Source organism: Moschus berezovskii, chromosome 9 (assembly GCF_049115385.1).
Source record: "Moschus berezovskii isolate FMDL1 chromosome 9, NW_MosBer_1.0, whole genome shotgun sequence".
Taxonomy (NCBI): Eukaryota; Metazoa; Chordata; class Mammalia; order Artiodactyla; family Moschidae; genus Moschus; species Moschus berezovskii.
This window is the reverse complement of record NC_142468.1, coordinates 28,404,250-28,423,953: the sequence shown is the minus strand read 5'-3', so window position 1 is coordinate 28,423,953 and position 19,704 is coordinate 28,404,250. Positions and strand designations below refer to the sequence as shown.

At 38.9% G+C, this 19,704-nt stretch overlaps 1 protein-coding gene across 1 annotated transcript in view; it reads right to left on the bottom strand.

The window, feature by feature from the left end:
• The window catches only part of KCNH5 (potassium voltage-gated channel subfamily H member 5), a 390,609-nt gene that overhangs the window by 268,242 nt on the left and 102,663 nt on the right, over positions 1-19,704 (bottom strand). The gene's annotated exons all lie outside the window — the stretch shown is intronic.

The window sequence follows — 19,704 nt, the reverse complement described above, 5'->3', positions numbered from 1 at the left end:
AGTTTCAAATTAGACATTTTTTAAGCCCATAGCCAAAACAGTAATCATGAAAGCATAGGTTTTCTTTGCAAGTGCCAGGCCCCTGAGACAGCAAATGGCTTTTTTTTTGTTGTTATTCTTATTGTGCTTTGTTTTTAAGGTTAAACCTTAGTTCTTTTTCCAGAAAACATGGTGTCAAAGGAAGGAGCAGTGAAACACAGGTGGGCAGAATAGAAAGAAATATAGGTGAAAAAAGAAACCTAAAATAGGTTAAAACGGAAATGTGAAAACAACAGAAAAGTGTATCCTGCCTCCCATCCAGAATTCTGGGACTTGCCAGACACATAGTGATAGGAACAACCACAGGACAGATGCAACATTAAAGGGTACTTCCAAGGGTAGAAAAGAGTTGGGGTGGCAGGAGTAGGGAGGTCACCAACTCAGTGAGCTCTGTTACAGAAAACTGAATCAGCCACATATATTCATGCATCTGAGTTTTAATATCTGTTTAAACCCACCACTAAAAACTCAGGTCTGGAGAACCAGTGCAGTTTTGCTTTGCTCTGAATTTACAACTTTTCACATATGGAGTATCAAAATCCATTCATTTCTAAAGAATTTACTGAGCACCTACTATGTTCCTATTATACCAGGGATACAGATGTTCAAGCAGGTTTTAGAAAAGGCAGAGGCACCAGAGATCAAATTGCCAACATCCGCTGGATCATGGAGAAAGCAAGAGAGTTTCAGAAAAACATCTATTTCTGCTTTATTGACTATGCCAAAGCCTTTGACTGTGTCGATCACAATAAACTGTGGAACATTCTGAAAGAGATGGGAATCCCAGACCACCTGACCTGCCTCTTGAGAAACCTGTATGCAGGTCAGGAAGCAACTGTTAGAACTGGACATGGAACAACAGACTGGTTCCAAATAGGAAAAGGTGTACGTCAAGGTTGTATATTGTCACCTTGCTTATTTAACTTATATGCAGAGTACATCATGAGGAATGCTGGGCTGGAAGAAGCACAAGCTGGAATCAAGATTGCCGGGAGAAATATCAATAACCTCAGATATGCAGATGACACTACCCTTATGGCAGAAAGTGAAGAGGAACTCAAAAGCCTCTTGATGAAAGTGAAAGAGGAGAGTGAAAAGGTTGGCTTGAAGCTCAACATTCAGAAAACAAAGATCATGGCATCTGGTCCCGTCACTTCATGGGAAATAGATGGAAAAACAGTGGAAACAGTGTCAGACTTCGTTTTTTTGGGCTCCAAAATCACTGCAGATGCTGATTGCAGCCATGAAATTAAAAGACGCTTGCTCCTTGGAAGGAAAGTTATGACCAACCTTGATAGTATATTAAAAAGCAGAGACATTACTTTGCCAACCAAGGTCCGTCTAGTCAAGGCAATGGTTTTTCCCGTGGTCATGTATGGATGTGAGAGTTGGACTGTGAAGAAGGCTGATCGCCGAAGAATCGATGCTTTTGAACTGTGGTGTTGGAGAAGACTCTTGAGAGTCCCTTATACTGCAAGGAGATTCAACCAGTCCATTCTAGAGGAGATCAATCCTGGATGTTCATTGGAGGGACTGATGATAAAGCTGAAACTGCAATACTTTGGCCACCTCATGCGACGAGTTGACTCACTGGAAAAGACTCTGATGCTGGGAAAGGTTGGGGGCGGGAGGAGAAGGGGACGACAGAGAATGAGATGGCTGGATGGCATCACCGACTCGATGGACATGAGTTTGAGTGAACTCCGGGAGTTGGTGATGGACAGGGAGGCCTGGCGTGCTGTGATTCATGGGGTCGCGGAGAGTCGGACACGACTGAGCGACTGAACTGAACTGAACTGAACTGAACAGAGTTGAATCGGACAGACAAGATTCCAATCTTCTTGGCTTCCATTTTAGTTGGAGAGACAAGCAGTAAGTATATAAAGAAGGAAAGAATATAATTACAGACCACAATAAAGGGATAATGAGATATAAATAGAGGACAGGGACACTTTAGACAGACTTTGGAAGAAAGTTCTCATGGCAGGAAACCAGAGAAAAGGGGCGTGAATCATCAATCTTTAATTATTTTCCCAACTTAGAGCTAGGAAGAAAAAAATGTCCTTCTCGAAGAGTCTCTTCACTCTTGGCATCATCACCTTAGCTCCTTTCCATGCCTGCCTGCCAAACAGCACCCCATGTTCCAAATGTTTTCTTCACCCTTCTCTGAAATCTCAGCATCTCTTTTCTCTTCATGACAGTGAAATACTTTGAAATTCAGCCTGAGCTGACATGGTGATAGAGGCTAGACCTGCACCTTTCAGAGAACAAAATGGCAGTTTCACAGGGGCCTTCTGCAGGGAAGGACATGTAAAGAAAAGATCATAAGGCAAAACAATCAGGAATAGATCTTAAAGTTGGCTGACTCCCTTAAATCACTCCTTGTAAGGAGACACTGCTCAGCCTATCAGAAGAGCTGCCTTTGATCTTTCAATAAATTGTTGCCAGTATCATGGTGTTCAATATTTAAGAGACAGACAGAGTACAACGATCCAACAAAGCAAATAGAGAAGAAATACCCAGAGCAGTGGAAGGGTACCAGGGAGAAATAAACATCAAAGAAGCTGTGAAAGATGACATTAGTAGAGACATTTAAAACAGAGCCAGAGAAACCATTCCAGAGAAACAACCTTGCACATCACATTTTCTATACTTATGAACTGGACCAATCTGCCACCATTTTAAGAAGGCTGCAAAATAAACCAGAATATTCTTTCTGTTGAAAGGATTGATAAATGAGCTTTTACCTAGTGACCATGTAACCTGACCAATCGATGAAGTACAAATCTAGCTTTCTATCATCTTATACCAATGAACACTTCTTAAAAAACAACTTACTTCATCTTCCTCTTTCTCCTGAGAAAAGACCCTGATCCCCTCTCCTTTGATCAGAAGACTATTTGGGTTTCTACCTATATCTGTACACCCTCAACTGTAATTCCTTGATCCCAAATAAACATTTTGCCTCTTGAACTGGATTCTTGTTTTACAGGTTGACAAAGCCAAGGAAGGTGCTGCTATATGGATGAAAGGGTGTTTGTGAAATTTAGCAAATATACTTTGAGAGGTGGTACAGGAGAAGTACACTGTCAATAGGTAGAAAGCAGAACGGCAAAAGTAAAGACACATGCTTTAGGAAGCCTGCTTAAGGGTAGAACTGGTAGATTGTCAATAGTTAAAGAGAGTGCAAAGTCATGTGTTTTATTTACATATGTGTATTTTTTAGAATTGAAAAGACATGAGCATGTTTATAGGGTGAAGAGAAAGAGCCAGTAGAAAGATAGATGGACAACACAGAAAAAAGAAGGGAAAAAAACTGGAGGAAAGAAAACACCAAGAGACAAAGTAAATCTATGTCCATATCCTAGACCACTTCACAGAACTCTAGGTTCATATTGAATACTGCCCATTAGACATGACAAAACACCATGCACAATTTAGCTTCATAGTTTCTAACACCAAAAGGCTAAAAGTAAATCCTAACCTTCACTTTCTCTCAAACCCTCACATTTTGTTGGTACTAACCAACTGTCCAGAATCTAACTAATTCTAATTACTATGACTATGTTCTCTCACCTTAACTATTAACCTGTCTGCCCACTTCCATCCTTGTCCCTTATAGTCCATTTTCCATGCAGCAGCCAAATTTATCTTCATAAATAATAAGACAAATCATGCCATTCTTTGGCCCCAAACTTTCAAAAGTAATGCCATCTAAGTCAGAAGAAAAGCTACTACATTGGCCTATAACATAACTGTCTGTGTGTTTTACTCACCCCATCTCTCACCCCTTACCCTCCTCTAGCCTGCCTTTGTCAGAAAGGGGTCAGGAATGAAAAGAATGTATGTCTGCTATAATTGTCCTTTCTTTTTCAAAGAAATAAAAGGAGGGCCAACTGTTGACATGAAAACATTGGTCATAGGTTTAAACAAGTGGGAAGAAAACATATTGCAGTTGCATAAGAATAGCTACTCTGCAAACATGAGCAGGAGATGACCTGAAATAAGTAAAGAATCCTAAGGTTGTGAATCATGCATTTTAGTGATGCCTGTTCACAGGGATGTGTGGTTTATTTCAGCCAGTACTCAGAAATCCTGGAAAAGGATCAAGAGAGACAGACAGATCCAGGTTGGGAATTATTTAGGAACAATGGAATCTAGAGTGTCTGTGTGTGTAATAGTGGGAGAAGTGCGAAGAAGGGATGTTACTATCCAGACTGGGCCTCCTCTGGGAAGGGAGTTGGGGAAACTCACCTACTATGAAGGCCTTTTGAAACCTTTTCTGAGGAATCTGACAAACACATTAGCAGCTTAGTATAGGAAAAGTTCCTAATATCTTAGCTTCCACCCCAAAGTCTCATTGAAAGAGTTAACACTAGATCTGTCTCCTTGCTAAAGTCTAACCAGAAGCATGAGTTTAAGCTTCCTTCCTTTAATTCATTTTAAACCTGTAAGGTTCCCAATTTAGACTTCCACAGATTAAGACTTTTGGGGTTGTTAAACATAAATTCAACTTGAAAGAAGATAGGATCTAAAAGGGTAGTTCCAGAGCTAGCTTCAAAGAGAATTTTTTAAATTCTAGCAGTTGAACTCCAAAGGAGGCCTACCTCACTCATTACAATTTTTGTAAAAATTAACAACAGCAACAACAAATATATAGGTAAGAAGCAGTCACTTGGGAACTAACTGGATTAGAAAGTGTCCCAAAGAAAAGTCTCTTGGAGCATTACAGGCAAAACTTAAATCCATGCATAAAGGTCTTTGACAAACATAGTTAATGTGTTAAAAAGCAAAAACACTGCTTTCCCAACAAAGGTCTGTATAGTCAAGGATACGGTCTTTCCAGTAATCATGTATGGTTCTGAGAGCTGGACCATAAAGAAGGCAGAACACCAAAGAATTGATGCTTTCAAAATGTGATGATGGAAAAGCCTCTTAAGAGACCATCCCCAAGGAAAAAAAAAAAGCAAAAAGGCAAACAAGTTGTCTGAGGAGGCCTTACAAATAGCTGAGTAAAGAAGAGAAGCTAAAGGCAAAGGAAAAAAAGGAAAGATATATCCATCTGAATGCCAAGTTCCAAAGAATATCAAGGAGAGATAAGAAAGCCTTCCTCAGAGATCAATGCAAAGAAATAGAGGAAAACAATAGAATGGGAAAGACTAGACATCTCAAGAAAATTAGAGATGCAGGGACTATTTCATGCAAAGATGGGAACAATAAAGGACAGAAACAGTATGGGCCTAACAGAAGCAGATGACATTAAGAAGAGGTGACAAGAATACACAGGAGAACTATACAAAAACGATCTTCATGACCCAGATAACCATGATGGTGTGATCACTCACCTAGAGCCAGACATTTTGGAATGTGAAGTCAAGAGGACCTCATGAAGAATCACTACGAACAAAGCTAGAGGAGGTGATAGAATTCCAGTTGAGCTATTTCAAATCCTGAAAGATGATGCTGTGAAAGTTCTGCACTCAGAATGCCAGCAAATTTGGAAAACTCAGCGGTGGCCACTGAACTGGAAAAGGTCAGTTTTCATTCCAATCCCAAAGAAAGGTAATGCCAAAGAATGCTCAAACTACCACACAATTGCACTTAGCTCACACGCTAGCAAAGGAATGCTCAAAATTCTCCAAGCCAGGCTTCACCAGTATGTGAACTGTGAAATTTCAGATGTTCAAGCTGGATTAAGAATAGGCAGAGGAACTAGAGTTCAAATTGCCAATATCAGTTGAATCATAGAAAAAGCAAGAGACTTCCAGAAAAACATCTACTTTTGCTTTATTGACTACACCAAATCCTCTGACTGTTGTCGATCACAATAAACTGTGGAAAATTCTTCAAGAGACAGGAATACCATATCACCTGACCTGCCTCCTGAGAAATCTGTATACAGGACAAGAAGCAACAGTAAGAACTGGTCATGGAACAACAGACTGGTTGCAAATTGGGAAGGAGTACATCAAGGCTGTATATTGTCACCCTGCTTATTTAACTTATATGCAGAGCAAATTATGCAAAATGCCAGGCTGGATGAAGCACAAGCTGGAATCAAGATAGCTGGGAGAAAAATCAATAACCTCAGAAATGCAGACGTCACCATCTGCGAAGAGGAACTAAAGAGCCTCTTGATAAAGTGAAAGAGGAAAGTGAAAAAGTTGGCTTAAAACTCAGCATTCAAAAACGTAAGATCATGGCATTCGGTCCCATTACTTCATGGCAAATAGATGGGGAAACAATGGAAACAGTAACAGACTTTATTTTCTTGGACTCCAAAATCACTGCAGATGGTGACTTAAGCCATGAAATTAAAAGATGCTTGCTCCTTGGAAGAAAAGCTATGATAAACCTAGACAGAGTATTAAAAGCAGATACATTACTTTGCCAACAAAGGTTCATCTAGTCAAAGATATGGTTTTTCCAGTAGTCACACATGGATGTGAGAGTTGGACCATAATGAAAGCTGAACACCAAAGATCTGATGCTTTTGAACTGTGGTGTTGAAGAAGACCTTTCAGAGTCCCTTGGACTTCAAGGAGATCAAAGCAATCAACCGTAAAGGAAATCAGTCTTGAATATTCATTAGAAGGACCATTGCTGAAGCTGAAACTCCAATACCTTGGCCACCTGATACAAAGAACTGACTCATTGGAAAAGACCCTGATGCTGGGAAAAATTGAAGGCAGGAGAAGAAGGGGACACCAGAGGATGAGATGGTTGGATGGCATCACCAATGCAATGGACATGAATTTGGGCAAACTCCAGGAGATAGTAAAGGACAGGGAAGCCTGGCACGCTACAGTCCATGGGGTGGCAACAATTCAGACATGACTTGGGGAATGAACAACAACAAAGGTCTTTGGGGATGACTTTTATCTTAACATGTTCTAAATATAGTCATCTAAAGAGATGGGAATACTAGACCACCTGACCTGCCTCTTGAGAAACCTGTATGCAGGTCAGGAAGCAACAGTTAGAACTGGACATAGAACAACAGACTGGTTCCAAATAGGAAAAGGAGTCCGTCAAGGTTGTATATCATCACCCTGCTTATTTAACTTCTATGCAGACTACATCATGAGGAACGCTGGGCTGGAAGAAGCACAAGCTGGAATCAAGACTGCCGGGAGAAATATCAATAACCTCAGATACGCAGATGACACCACCCTTATGGCAGAAAGTGAAGAAGAATTCAAAAGCCTCTTGATGAAAGTGAAAGAGGAGAGTGAAAAGGTTGGCTTGAGGCTCAACATTCAGAAAATGAAGATCTGGAATCTGGTCCCATCACTTCATGGGAAATAGATGGGGAAACAGTGGAAACAGTGTCAGACTTTATTTTGGGGGGCTCCAAAATCACTGCGGATGCTGATTGCAGCCATGAAATTAAAAGACGCTTACTCCTTGGAAGGAAAGTTACTTTGGCCACCTCATGCGACAAGTTGACTCACTGTAAAAGACTCTGATGCTGGGAGGGATTGGGAGCGGGACAAGGGGACGACAGAGAACGAGATGGCTGGATGGCATCACCGACTCGATGGACATGAATTTGAGTGAACTCAGGAGTTGGTGATGGACAGGGAGGCTTGGCATTCTGTGATTCATGGGGTCGCAAAGAGTCGGACACGACTGAGCGACTGAACTGAACTGATGGATTTGTTAGTCTTTCAATACATAGAGGAAAAAAATCTAACTATTTTATCTCCATCAAAATTTAAATTATATGTACATTGATCCTTGATACTATATATGTAAGGATTATTAAGTCCTCAATGTTTTTCTATAGCAGAGCACCACTTTCCCTTTAGAGCAACAACATATCCCAGGCAATATACACAATCATAGGAATCAAAACTAAATTTATTTAAAGGTCTCAAAGCATCTTGTAGTCATCAGTAAATAAAATTCTCCCCTGACTAAAATACCTGTTCTTAGAAAGCAGACTTTCATTAAAAACTTCTCTCAAAATCAATTTTTTGTTTTCTACTTTTTAACATGAAAGGAAACCCCATTCTTATATAATCACCAAATAATCTAGTAGAAATATATTTTATTGAACTTGAAAGTGGAATCCAAAGCTACACTTCTAAATTTTATCACTTCTAACCTAGTGGACATTTCTAGTAAATGACCTGCAAATCCCTCACACTCAGCATGTCCAAAAACGAACTGCCCTCTTGTCCCAGTATTACCTGCCCCTTCTTTACCACCTTAGAAAGAGCTTTGTCATTCACTCATCAGAATTAGCCAGAAATCTCCAAATCCTTTTGAACTCTTCTTTCTACTTTCTCACTCATTCATTCATTCACCAAAGCAACTTAAATGTTTCAGGAACTTTATATCAGTTCAGTTCAGTCACTCAGTCATGTCCGACTCTTTGTGATGCCATGGACTGCAGCATGCCAGGAATTTTACATACAAGCCCTTATTTAGCATTTTAAATGACTCTGTATGTAGGGCCTATTATCTTCACTTTATAGATGACAGTTTAGATAATTAATGCAAATTCTTAATAAGAGATAAAAAATGAACCTAGATTTATCTCATTCCAAAGTCCAAGGTCTTTTTATAAGCCAAACTGTCTATGCTAGACCATGGGCAACTATGGGCCATGTGCCAAGTCTGGCCATCTATATCTTTTTAAAGTTTTATTAGAACACAGTATGTTCGTTTGTTTGTGTGCTTTCTATGGCTGCTTTAGCACTACAACAGCAGAGATGAAGAGTTGCAAAAGAGACATTACAACCTGTGAAGCCTAAGACAATTATCTGGCCTTTTATAAAAAAAGATTTTGTCAGTTCTAAGCTGTATCATCCATCATATCTCTACCAACTCAGTTTATGTCTTCCTGGATTACTCCAAGAGCACCCCAACCGGTTTCTTTGCCCACAGCCTCCATCTCCTTCAATCTATCTTCCACACTGAAGAATAAAATCCTTTTTTATCTCATAACCATCAGCAAAAATGACGAAATCCTTCTCAACCTATACAAGGCCTTTGGCATCTTGGTTCCTTTCTTCCTCGCCTTCCTCCTACTTTCCATTCAAGCTAAATTGAAATATGCAGAGAACAGCAGATGGGTCGACTCAGTTCATTCCTGTGATTTTTCACATAAGTTCCCTTTCCCTGGAAAATACCTTAGTCTTCCCTCATTTACCTACTTGCTTTTGCATCCTGAGCTCAAGTGTCAATTCCTCCTAGAATTGACTGGATTCCTGAATCCTGGATTCCTCAGGGTGAACTAGGTGAACTTTTTTAATTAATTTTTTTTCAACATATGTTCAATGAGCACATCTACCAACTAAGGCTTCCCTATTGACTCAGGCAGTAAAGAATCTAACTGCAATGAAGGAGACCTGGATGAAATACCTGGGATGGGAAGATCCTCTGGAGAAAGGAATTGCTATCCACCCCAGTACTCTTGCCTGGAAAATTCCAAGGACAGAGGAGCCTGGTCAGCTATGGCCCATAGTGTTGCAAAAAATCAGACACAACTGAGCAACTAATACTTTCACTTTCATCAACTAGGCACAATACTTTGTACTGAACACATGACAAACAAGACAGTTTTCAAACGGTTTTCAAACTACTGGACTGTACATCTGAAACAGCTAAACCATAAAAAAGGTGCCCATAACCCTGAACTTTGGGCTTCACAAAATATGTTTCTTCATGGGATATTAAGCTCATTAAAGAAAAGGGAAGAAAAAAGTCTTTTTTACAAGCAAGGGTAAAGCAGATACAAAGAACTGACCCAGTTTCCAAAATAAACATTAAGCTTAAAACTCTCTCCATCTGGCTAAACTAAAACCAGAAATGAAAATCAGCATGTCCACACTCTATGTCCTAACTACACCACAATAATAAAGAAAAAATTTAACATATAACTTATTATTATATCTGTGTCACCTAAAGTCTCATGTTAAGATTTGTAGACAATTTTTTAAATTTTTTGGAGAAGTGTAACAACTCTTAACCCTTTTAAAAGGTTAACGACATTTAACCCTGCCTAGATATCTATTTAGACCAAATATCCGTCAGAGTCCCCATTGGGCATTCTCCCTGGGTCCATTCCTTTATCCTGAGGCAAACATCTTTTAGTCTTCCAAGCTGCCTAACTTCTATAGGGTAAAATGCTGTTATTTCCAAAAGCTTAATTTCTTTTCTCCATAATATTCCTTGGCAGTCTTCCCTCTCCTCTTTACTGAATATATTCTGTACAATACATATCTTACTCTCTGTAAAATAGAGTATGCACTGTATATGAAAAGTCCTAAACTTTTAAGTGACACCTCTTCTTTTTCCATATTAACCTAATCTCCAATAATCAGTCCAATTCAAAGAACAAGGTCATAACTATACTAACTGAACCTCAGATATATCAAATGTTCATATTGAAAGTGACCTTAAAAGTTATTTATTTCAATTTCTGCACTTTGCACTTGAAAAAATTAAAATCCAAAGAGATCCAAAGCCATTCAAGGTCACACAGACCTTTGCTCCAGCTTATTCTATTAATATATTTTTACAGTCTCTGAGTCTAACCATATTGCATTTATTTCTGTTTCCTATGGAGCTGGTTAAGTGCAATACCACACTCTCAGATTGGCTTTTATCCAAACTCCACTGAGGTACTAAATGAGCCCATGAACTAGAGAATCTGCGTGGCATCTGTCTCCTCTGCGTGATGTTGAGTGACCAGTGTGTAACTAAGTGCTCCCTGGTCACTCTTAAATACCCTCTTGGAGATCTGAATTTCCTGTCATACATATCCCACTGGCAGATGTTCCTACTATTCTTCTAAATGTGTTAAACCATTTGCCTGATGCATTATAAACCATACCAGTCAATTATAGAAAGTTCTTAAACTGTTGAAGCTATCATCAATTACAGATCATTTAAAAATTACAGTAGCATTGTTATGACTGGGTTTCCTCTCTTCCAATTAAACCCAGGCAGTTTTCACATTTGTAGTTTTTGTTTTTCTCTTTTTTTTTTTATTGGAGGCTAATTACTTTACAGTAATATATTGGTTGCTTTTGCCATACATTGACATGAATCTGCCCCGGGTGTACATGTGTTCCCCTTCTTGAACCCCCCTCCCACCACCCTCCCCCCCATATCCTCCCTCCAGGTCATCCCCGTGCACCAGCCCCGAGCATCCTGTATCATGCGTCGAACCTGGACTGGTGATTCGTTTCACATATGATAATATACATGCTTCAATGCCATTCTCCCAAATCATCCCACCTTCACCCTCTCCCACAGAGTCCCAAAGACTGTTCTATACACCTATGTCTCTTTTGCTGTCTCGTATACAGGGTTGAGGTTACCATCTTTCTAAATTCCATATATATGCATTAGCATACTGTATTGGTGTTTTTCTTTCTGGCTTACTTCACTCTGTTTAATAGGCTCCAGTTTCATCCACCTCATTAGAACTGATTCAAATGCATTCTTTCTAGTGGCTGAGTAATGTGTATATGTACCAAAGCTTTCTTATCCATTCATCTGCAGATGGACATCTAGGTTGCTTCCATGTCCTGGCTATTATAAACAGTGCTGCGATGAACATTGGAGTACATGTGTCTCTTTCAGTTCTGGTTTCCTCGGTGTGTATGCCCAGGAGTGTGATTGCTGGATCATATGGCAGTTCTATTTCCAGTTTTTTGAGGAATCTCCACACTGTTCTCCATAGTGGCTGTACTAGTTTGCATTCCCACCAACAGTGTAAGAGGGTTCCCTTTTCTCCACACCCTCTCCAGCATTTATTGCATGGAGACTTTTGGATAGCAACCATTCTGACTGGTGTGAAATGGTATCTCATTGTGGTTTTGATTTGCATTCCTCTGATTATGAGGGATGTTGAGCATTTTTTCATGTGTTTGTTAGCCATCTTTATGTCTTCTTTGGAGAAATGTCTGTTTAGTTCTTTGGCCCAGTTTTTGATTGGGTCGTTTATTTTTCTGGAATTAAGCTGAAGGAGCTGCTTGTATATTTTGGAGATTAATTCTTTGTCAGTTGTTTCATTTGCTATTATTTTCTCCCATTCTGAAGGCTGTCTTTTCACCTTGCTTATAGTTTCCTTTGCTGTGCAGAAGCTTTTGATTTTAATTAGGTCCCATTTGTTTATTTTTGCTTTTATTTCCAATATGCTGGGAGGTGGGTCTTAGAGGATCCTGCTGTGATTTATGTCGGAGAGTGTTTTGCCTACGTTCTCCTCTAGGAGTTTTATAGTTTCTGGTCTTACATTTAGCTCTCTAATCCATTTTGAGTTTATTTTTGTGTATGGTGTCAGGAAGTGTTCTAGTTTCATTCTTTTACAAGTGGCTGACCAATTTTCCCAGCACCACTTATTAAAGAGACTGTCTTTTCTCCATTTTATATTCTTGCCTCCTTTCTCAAAGATAAGGTGTCCATAGGTGCATGGATTTATATCTGGGCTTTTTATTTTGTTCCATTGATCTATATTTCTGTCTTTATGCCAGTACCATACTGTCTTGAGGACTGTGGCTTTGTAGTAGAGCCTGAAGTCCGGCAGGTTAATTCCCCCAGTTCCATTCTTCTTCCTCAAGATTGCTTTGGCTATTCGAGGTTTTTTGTATTTTCATACAAATTGTGAGATTATTTGTTCTAGCTCTGTGAAAAATATCCTTGGTAGCTTGATAGGGATTGCATTGAATGTATAAATTACTTTGGGTAGTATACTCAGTATCACAATATTTATTCTTCCAATCCACGAACACGGTATATTTCTCCATCTATCAGTGTCCTCTTTGATTACTTTCACCAGTGATTTATAGTTTTCTATGTACAAGTCTTTTGTTTCTTTAGGTAGATATATTCCTAAGTATTTAATTCTTTTCATTGCAACAGTGAATGTGTTTTACTTTTAAAGGCTTACTTTGCATGGCATCCTACCAGGACAGATTCTGATCATTTTAGACCCCATGAGTCAGGCTGCTTCAATTGGCAACTAAGCAGGCAACAATGGAAAAAGTGAAAACTGTTTTTAAATAAAATAAATACCCAAGTACTTTGAAATAGGCTGTTAACATGTTTACTAACACGTATAACATTTTATAATATATTAAAACAAAACAAAGAAAATGAAAACAAATTTTTGGTTGAACACAATTTATGGCAAAAAGTTACCTAAAACATTCTTATTTTATGTTTCTTTTTTTATAAAGTTGTAATGAAAAACACAAGTGTATAGTCTTTTTTACAATGGTTGGAATAAGCTAAAATGCAATTTATGTGATTATTTAGTAAGGAAGCAAGAGCTAACCAATTGTTTTCTTGATACATCTGTCAGGGGAGTGTGTAATTTCCTCAGTTCTGTCTCGCCACAGCAAAAATTTGAAGCGACAGACAGACCAATGTTACAACTCCGTGTTACAGCTCAGTTTTATTTGACAAGCAAAGGAAAATACATCCTTGAGGCATGTGGGCAGCTGACCCAAAAGATGCAAAGAGAAGAGAAGCCCCGGCTCAATTTTGGCTCCTCTTTTTATGTTTTTATCCTCCCCCTGAGCCTGCCTATGTAAATTGGGTTGCCAGGAGGGCTGTTTGTTTTACCTGCGGTCCTCACTCCAGTCCTTGGACCTTCCTTTGTTCTATTTTCATGGGCTTTTCCCTTCTTTGTCTTTTAGCCACCGCCATTTTGGACTCCTTTTTTCTATTCTAACTACCTAACACATCTTTAAAAGAGGATTCATAAAAATATTAAGGCAAAAAGGATAATTATATCAGAAAAAAATTTTAATTCGTATTCCTTTGTTTTATAGCAATCAAAACAAGTCATCAGTATATGAAGGTGTTTTCTGAATAGAAAAGCGAAATTAGTCTGCTAATATTCAGGAAAAAAAAAGTTATTAAGGGCTCAATAATAAGATTATATGAATGAAATGGAATAGAAAGCATTTAAGGAAGGCATTATTAAGTATTTACTAAACAAACTGGCAGAGATTACCCACATCTTGATCTAAAAAAGAAAAGGTATGCTATTCTTCACAACTACTACAGAACTAAACTTTGAAAATGCTCTTTTTCACAAAAGCCCTTTAGTGGTAATTAGTGAATATTAGCAGAGTAGTTAGTTTCATTCATGATTAGACATGATTAGGAGGAGCTGACTGTCCTGGGGTAGTAATGGCTGCTACCAGAACCAAAGGGTGCACTCAAGGCATAGAGCATAGAAGAAAAGATAAATCTGAGAAAAAGAACACATGGTAGTAGACCTATGTAAGAAACAACCCTTCCAGATCTGGAATCTGAGCAGGAGCAAATGTAAGAACACTAAATTGAAGCCTAAGAAATCCATAGGTAGCAGAAAAGAGAAATACCCTGGGACACTGCTGACACAGAAGGTACCAAGAGGAAACAGAAGGTACCTGGGGTTGGAGGGAGGCCATGGTCATAAACTATGATATCAACAAGGAGAACCTTGAGACTATGGTCCAGGACAGAGTTCACACAATTCAGCATCAGGGAGAAAGAACTGAGGAGTCTGAGAAGACAGGCCATTAAAGAAAGAAGAAGGTTCATAAAGGCTCTAGGAACTGGAATTGCTGCTGCTGCTGCTAAATCATGTCACTTTTGTCCAACTCTGTGCGACCCCATAGATGGCAGCCCACCAGGCTCCCCCGTCCCTGGGATTCTCCAGGCAAGAACACTGGAGTGTGTTGCCATCTCCTTCTCCAATGAATGCATGAAAGTGAAAAGTGAAAGTGAAGTCGCTCAGTCATGTCTGACTCTTCGTAACCCCATGGACTGCAGCCTACCAGACTCCTCCGCCCAAGGGATTTTCCAGGCAAGAGTACTGGAGTGGGTTGCCATTGCCTTCAGGAACTGGAATTGCTGCCATTTAAGTTTTTAAACTTTGCTAGAAGGCACAAAAGTTTCAGGTAGCTTTCTCCAGAAAAAAATAATCTATCATTTACAAGTAGTGATTACTTTCTCAACAGAAAATAGGCAGTTGGTATCTCCATCAACCTTCTGAAAAACATCTTTCTCAATTATTGACTTATAAAGTTACAAGTGGTGCTTCTCAAGCAGTCAGCACAGATTGACTGGAATCCTAGAACAACTGAAAGCACAAACCTGTTTATCTCCTTCTTCCCTTCCTTCCCTTGTCCATCACACACACACACACACACACACACACACGCACACAATCTCTGGATAAGTCTGAGGCTGATGACACTTTTTAGGTTCTAAGAACACTTACTAGGTTTGTTTTCCTCTGTTTTCCTTGATGCTGTCACAGGATAATTATATTGGGAAAACATTATACTAAGAACACAAACAGCTGCAACAGCCACATTTGGCTGATATTTTGTACACGTGTGTCTAATAAGATTTGGAATTGTGGGAAGTTATTGTAACACTTCATGGAGCTTAACAGTTTTCAATCATCTTCCTGTGTTGTTTCAAAGGAAGAATTCAATGAAATTACCAAGGATCCAAGGACTAAGAAGGAAATTAAAAGGCATCTCCTTGGAACACTCTGGCTACAGAAGATGGATTTTTTCAGAGGCATAAAAAGAAAAACAAACTCAAAAGATAGAAATTGGTTTATTCCACTTTGAAAGGATTTATAGCAGAACCTCAAGAAGGAAAAGGATCACTTTTTGCCCAGATCTTTGTTTTGAAATCAATTCGGGAAGTGAAGAGAAGGAGACAGGAGAAAGAAATGTTGACATAGCAATATATTGGCTATCCATGAATTAGGGAAGAAGGAGGCCGACAATGAACTAAATGAAGTTTTGGAAAACTCAACTGAATCTATGTGAAAATTTCTAGAGGTGGTAGTTTCAGAAGGTAGTTGGTAAAAACAAAAACTACGGTGGGAGAAACAGTTGTTGGTGATTCTACTGCCTCGCCTCTCAGAACTTATTATCAGGCCACATAAGAAACTTAAGGCTGGAACAACCCATGGACAGAAGAGCCTGGCAGGCAACAGTCCACGAGGTCACAAAAGAGTTAACAATCCACCTGAAGTAGTTGCTGCACTACCATGGGCAGACAATACAGGTGAGCTCTCCAGGCTTTCACAAAGGAATCACGGCTAAAATTCAAAGTGTGCATTCTTCTGGCATGTGTGTTCATCAGAGATCCAAATGGGGTGGATTCAAGGACTGGAGATTTTCCTTATGATCATCAGGGACATCTTCAACTTCATTCATCATACAACAAATTTTGACTGGGCACAGCATTAAGAACTGTTTAGAAGTTGAATATATAGAGATCCAAAAAAAAAAAAAAGCAGACAAAGGCCATACTGTCATGGAGCTTACATTCTGAAAAAAAGGAAAACAGAGTAAACATGTTTTTCAGGCCTTGTAGGTACAATAAAGAAAAGATTAAAGGGAAGAGAATAAGAGTGACTGGCATTGCAGTGGGTAGCATTGAGAAGAATTTCTGGAGAGGTGGTTTGATTGGAGACCTGCCTGAATTGGGGCATAAGTCAGGGGAGGGATTTATAAGCAGTGGGGGAAGCAGTACAAGGAGCCTGAGACAGTACTGTTTTCTGATGTGTACAGCAAAATGGTTGGCTTGGATTGAGTAGGATAAGCAAGAGTGGGAATGGTAAAAAGTGAGGTGAGTGAGGCAAGTGAGGGCCAGACCATTAAAGCTTTGACTGAAGCGGTGGGAGATGAGGATTTTATTTCACATGCAGTGTAAAACACTGGAAGACTATGAACACAGGAACAATAGTTCTTACTTTCTGAGTAGAGATTATGAGTCAAGGGTAAAAATGAAGCAACATATAGGAGATTATTAGTTGATCTTGGATGGTAAGCTACAGAAGTGGGGAGAAATAATCAAATATACTTTGAAGCTAAAGTCAACACGACTTGTTATGAATAGATGTAATACACAAGAAAAACAGGAATCTAAGATAATTCCCAGGTTTGGGGTCTGAGAAACAAATAATGGTGTCCTTCAGCTCTACTGCTGCTGCTGCTACTGCTAAGTAGCTTCAGTCGTGTCCGACTCTGTGCGACCCCATAGACGGCAGCCCACCAGGCTCCGCCGTCCCTGGGATTCTCCAGGCAAGAACACTGGAGTGGGTTGCCATTTCCTTCTCCAATGCATGAAAGTGAAACGTGAAAGTGAAGTCGCTCATTCGTGTCCGACTCTTAGCGACCCCATGGACTGCAGCCTACCAGGCTCCTCTGTCCATGGGATTTTCCAGGTCCTTCAGCTCTACATAGATTTTATTTTTCTGTTATTGTCTTGTTGAAAAATTAAACTACACTAATATGTCAACTCTGAAAAATAGTTTGACAAGTTCTTTTATAAAAATAGGACACTATTTGTCCAAGAAATCTCTTTTCTGGATATTTATCCCAGAGAACTGAAAGTTATGTCCAAACAAAAAACTATACACAAACAAGGTATGCTATTCTCCACAACTGCTTCAGAACTAAACTTTGAAAAAGTTCTTTTTCACAAAAGCCCTTTAGCAATGAATTTAGTGAATTTATTTATTATAATAACCAAAAACTGGAAATTATCAAAATGTCCTTCAATGGATGAATGATTAAGCAGTAGTATATCCAAACCATGAAATACTGTTCAGGAATAAGAAGGAACAAACTATTAATACACTCAATCACTTAGATAGATTTCAAGAGACTTATGCTGAGTGGAAAAGATCCATTTCAGAAAACCACATTTTGCACGATTCCACTTATGTAACATTTTCAAAATCACAAAATTATATAGATAAAGAACAGGTCAGTAGTTGCCAGGGTTAGGGAGGCTTGGGGAAGGGGTGAGTGTGACATGAAGGAGATCTTTGAGGTAACAGAATAATTCTGTGTTTTGATTTCAGTAGTGGTTACAGGAATCCACAAATGTGATAATACAACACAGAGCTTTCCACACACTGTATCACAGCCAATGTTGATGTTGTACTAGAGCCCTATAAGATATAACTATTGTAGAAAACTAAGGGAAGAGCACAAAGTCCTCAGTATTCTTTTTTTTTTTTTTTTTGGAGTTAAATTTCTTTACAATGCTGTGCTTGTTTCTGTCATACAACAAGAACCAGCTATATGTATACACACATCCCCTCCCTCTTGAGCCTCCTTCCCACCTCCCTACCCCAACACCCCATTCCTCTAGGTTATCACAGAGCACCAAACTGAGCTCCCTGAGCTATACAGCAGGTTCCCACTATCTACCCATTTAACACACAATAATGTATAAATGTCATTCCTACTCTCCCAATTTGTCTTATATACCTCCCCTTCCACTAGACTATCTTTGCAAATTTCAGTGAATCTATAATTACTTCAAAATTAATTTTTTTTTACTTAACCATGTTCAAGTATAAGGCAAAATGCATTATATAAATATTAAAAAGTATAATAATAAATACTGAATCCGACAAAATCTTTTCTGAATTTGTAAAGCACCTCTTCTGCTAATACATCTCATCACTTTCAGTATGTAGGCAGCAGTTTAATTAAGAGATCATCAAGATCTCGTTGTGAGAACATTTTCCTCCTAAAAGCCTGTGGAGCAAACATCACCTGGAATTGACACTCTACCTCTCAAACTCTTAAGCAGCAAAGAGAACCTGTGTGTTCTTGCAGCAAAGAGAACCTGTGTGTTCTTGTTTCTGTACCCATTTAAAAGAGTATGGAAAACTAAACACTGTTAACATCAGTGTCCAGTAACTTGCAGACATTCTGAACTCTGCAAATTACCTTGTTTAGACTCATACTGACCTTTCACAAGTTAACTAACATTCCTAGACTCTTACATTGTTCCCATTAATGTCAAAATATAAAATTGTATAACATGGAATCTCAAAAAGGATGGCTTAGACCAAAATCAATTAACATGACCCAGAGGCTACACACTAATCATAACTTCAGTCCTGAGGTTACTCCAGGTCTCAGAACTAGGCTTGGATAAATCATCCAAGTCAATGTGACACATGGTGTATATGGTGGAGAAGTCCCCCTCAAAATCTCCTTTTTCAACAACTTCTTTTGTATATATATCCTTAGTGTTCTGATCTCCTGTATTGTCCAATCTCAGTCTGATGGTGGTGATAGAATACCTGGTCCTTCACTTCTGTAGAGAAGCATCCTACTCCCAAGAACATCATCAAGTCATTTGGTACTCAGGTCTGCATGCCTCATCCTAGACACGTTCATCATTGCTGAATGCCCTGACAATTACTAATCCTTTCATTCTCTCAACCTGGCATATATTCCACCTAGAATTCTGTAATGGAGACTAGATTTATAAATACTTTTACTTGTCTAAATTGTAAAAAACTACATAAGACTATTAACTAAAACATTTTATAAACAGGCTATCTCAGATCACATCCTGTCTACTTTTCAGAATTTAATGCATTGCCAAAAAAACCTATCAAGAAAGACACTGTCTTGTTGATGTTGCTCTTTCTTTGGAAATAGCTCTGCTAGGAACAATGCTATAAACAGAATTAAATCAAAGAAATACCATTCTGATTTTTTTATCACTCCATTCATACTGTTTTTTATGTGCTAATACATTCTAAAGAGTAAAATATATCAGTTTGCATTTCTATTTTCTAAGGCTGAATAAAAATTAAAGCAAGGTAAATGAAATGGATTAAACATCCTTCTGAAGACAAAGTAGTTTCATTTT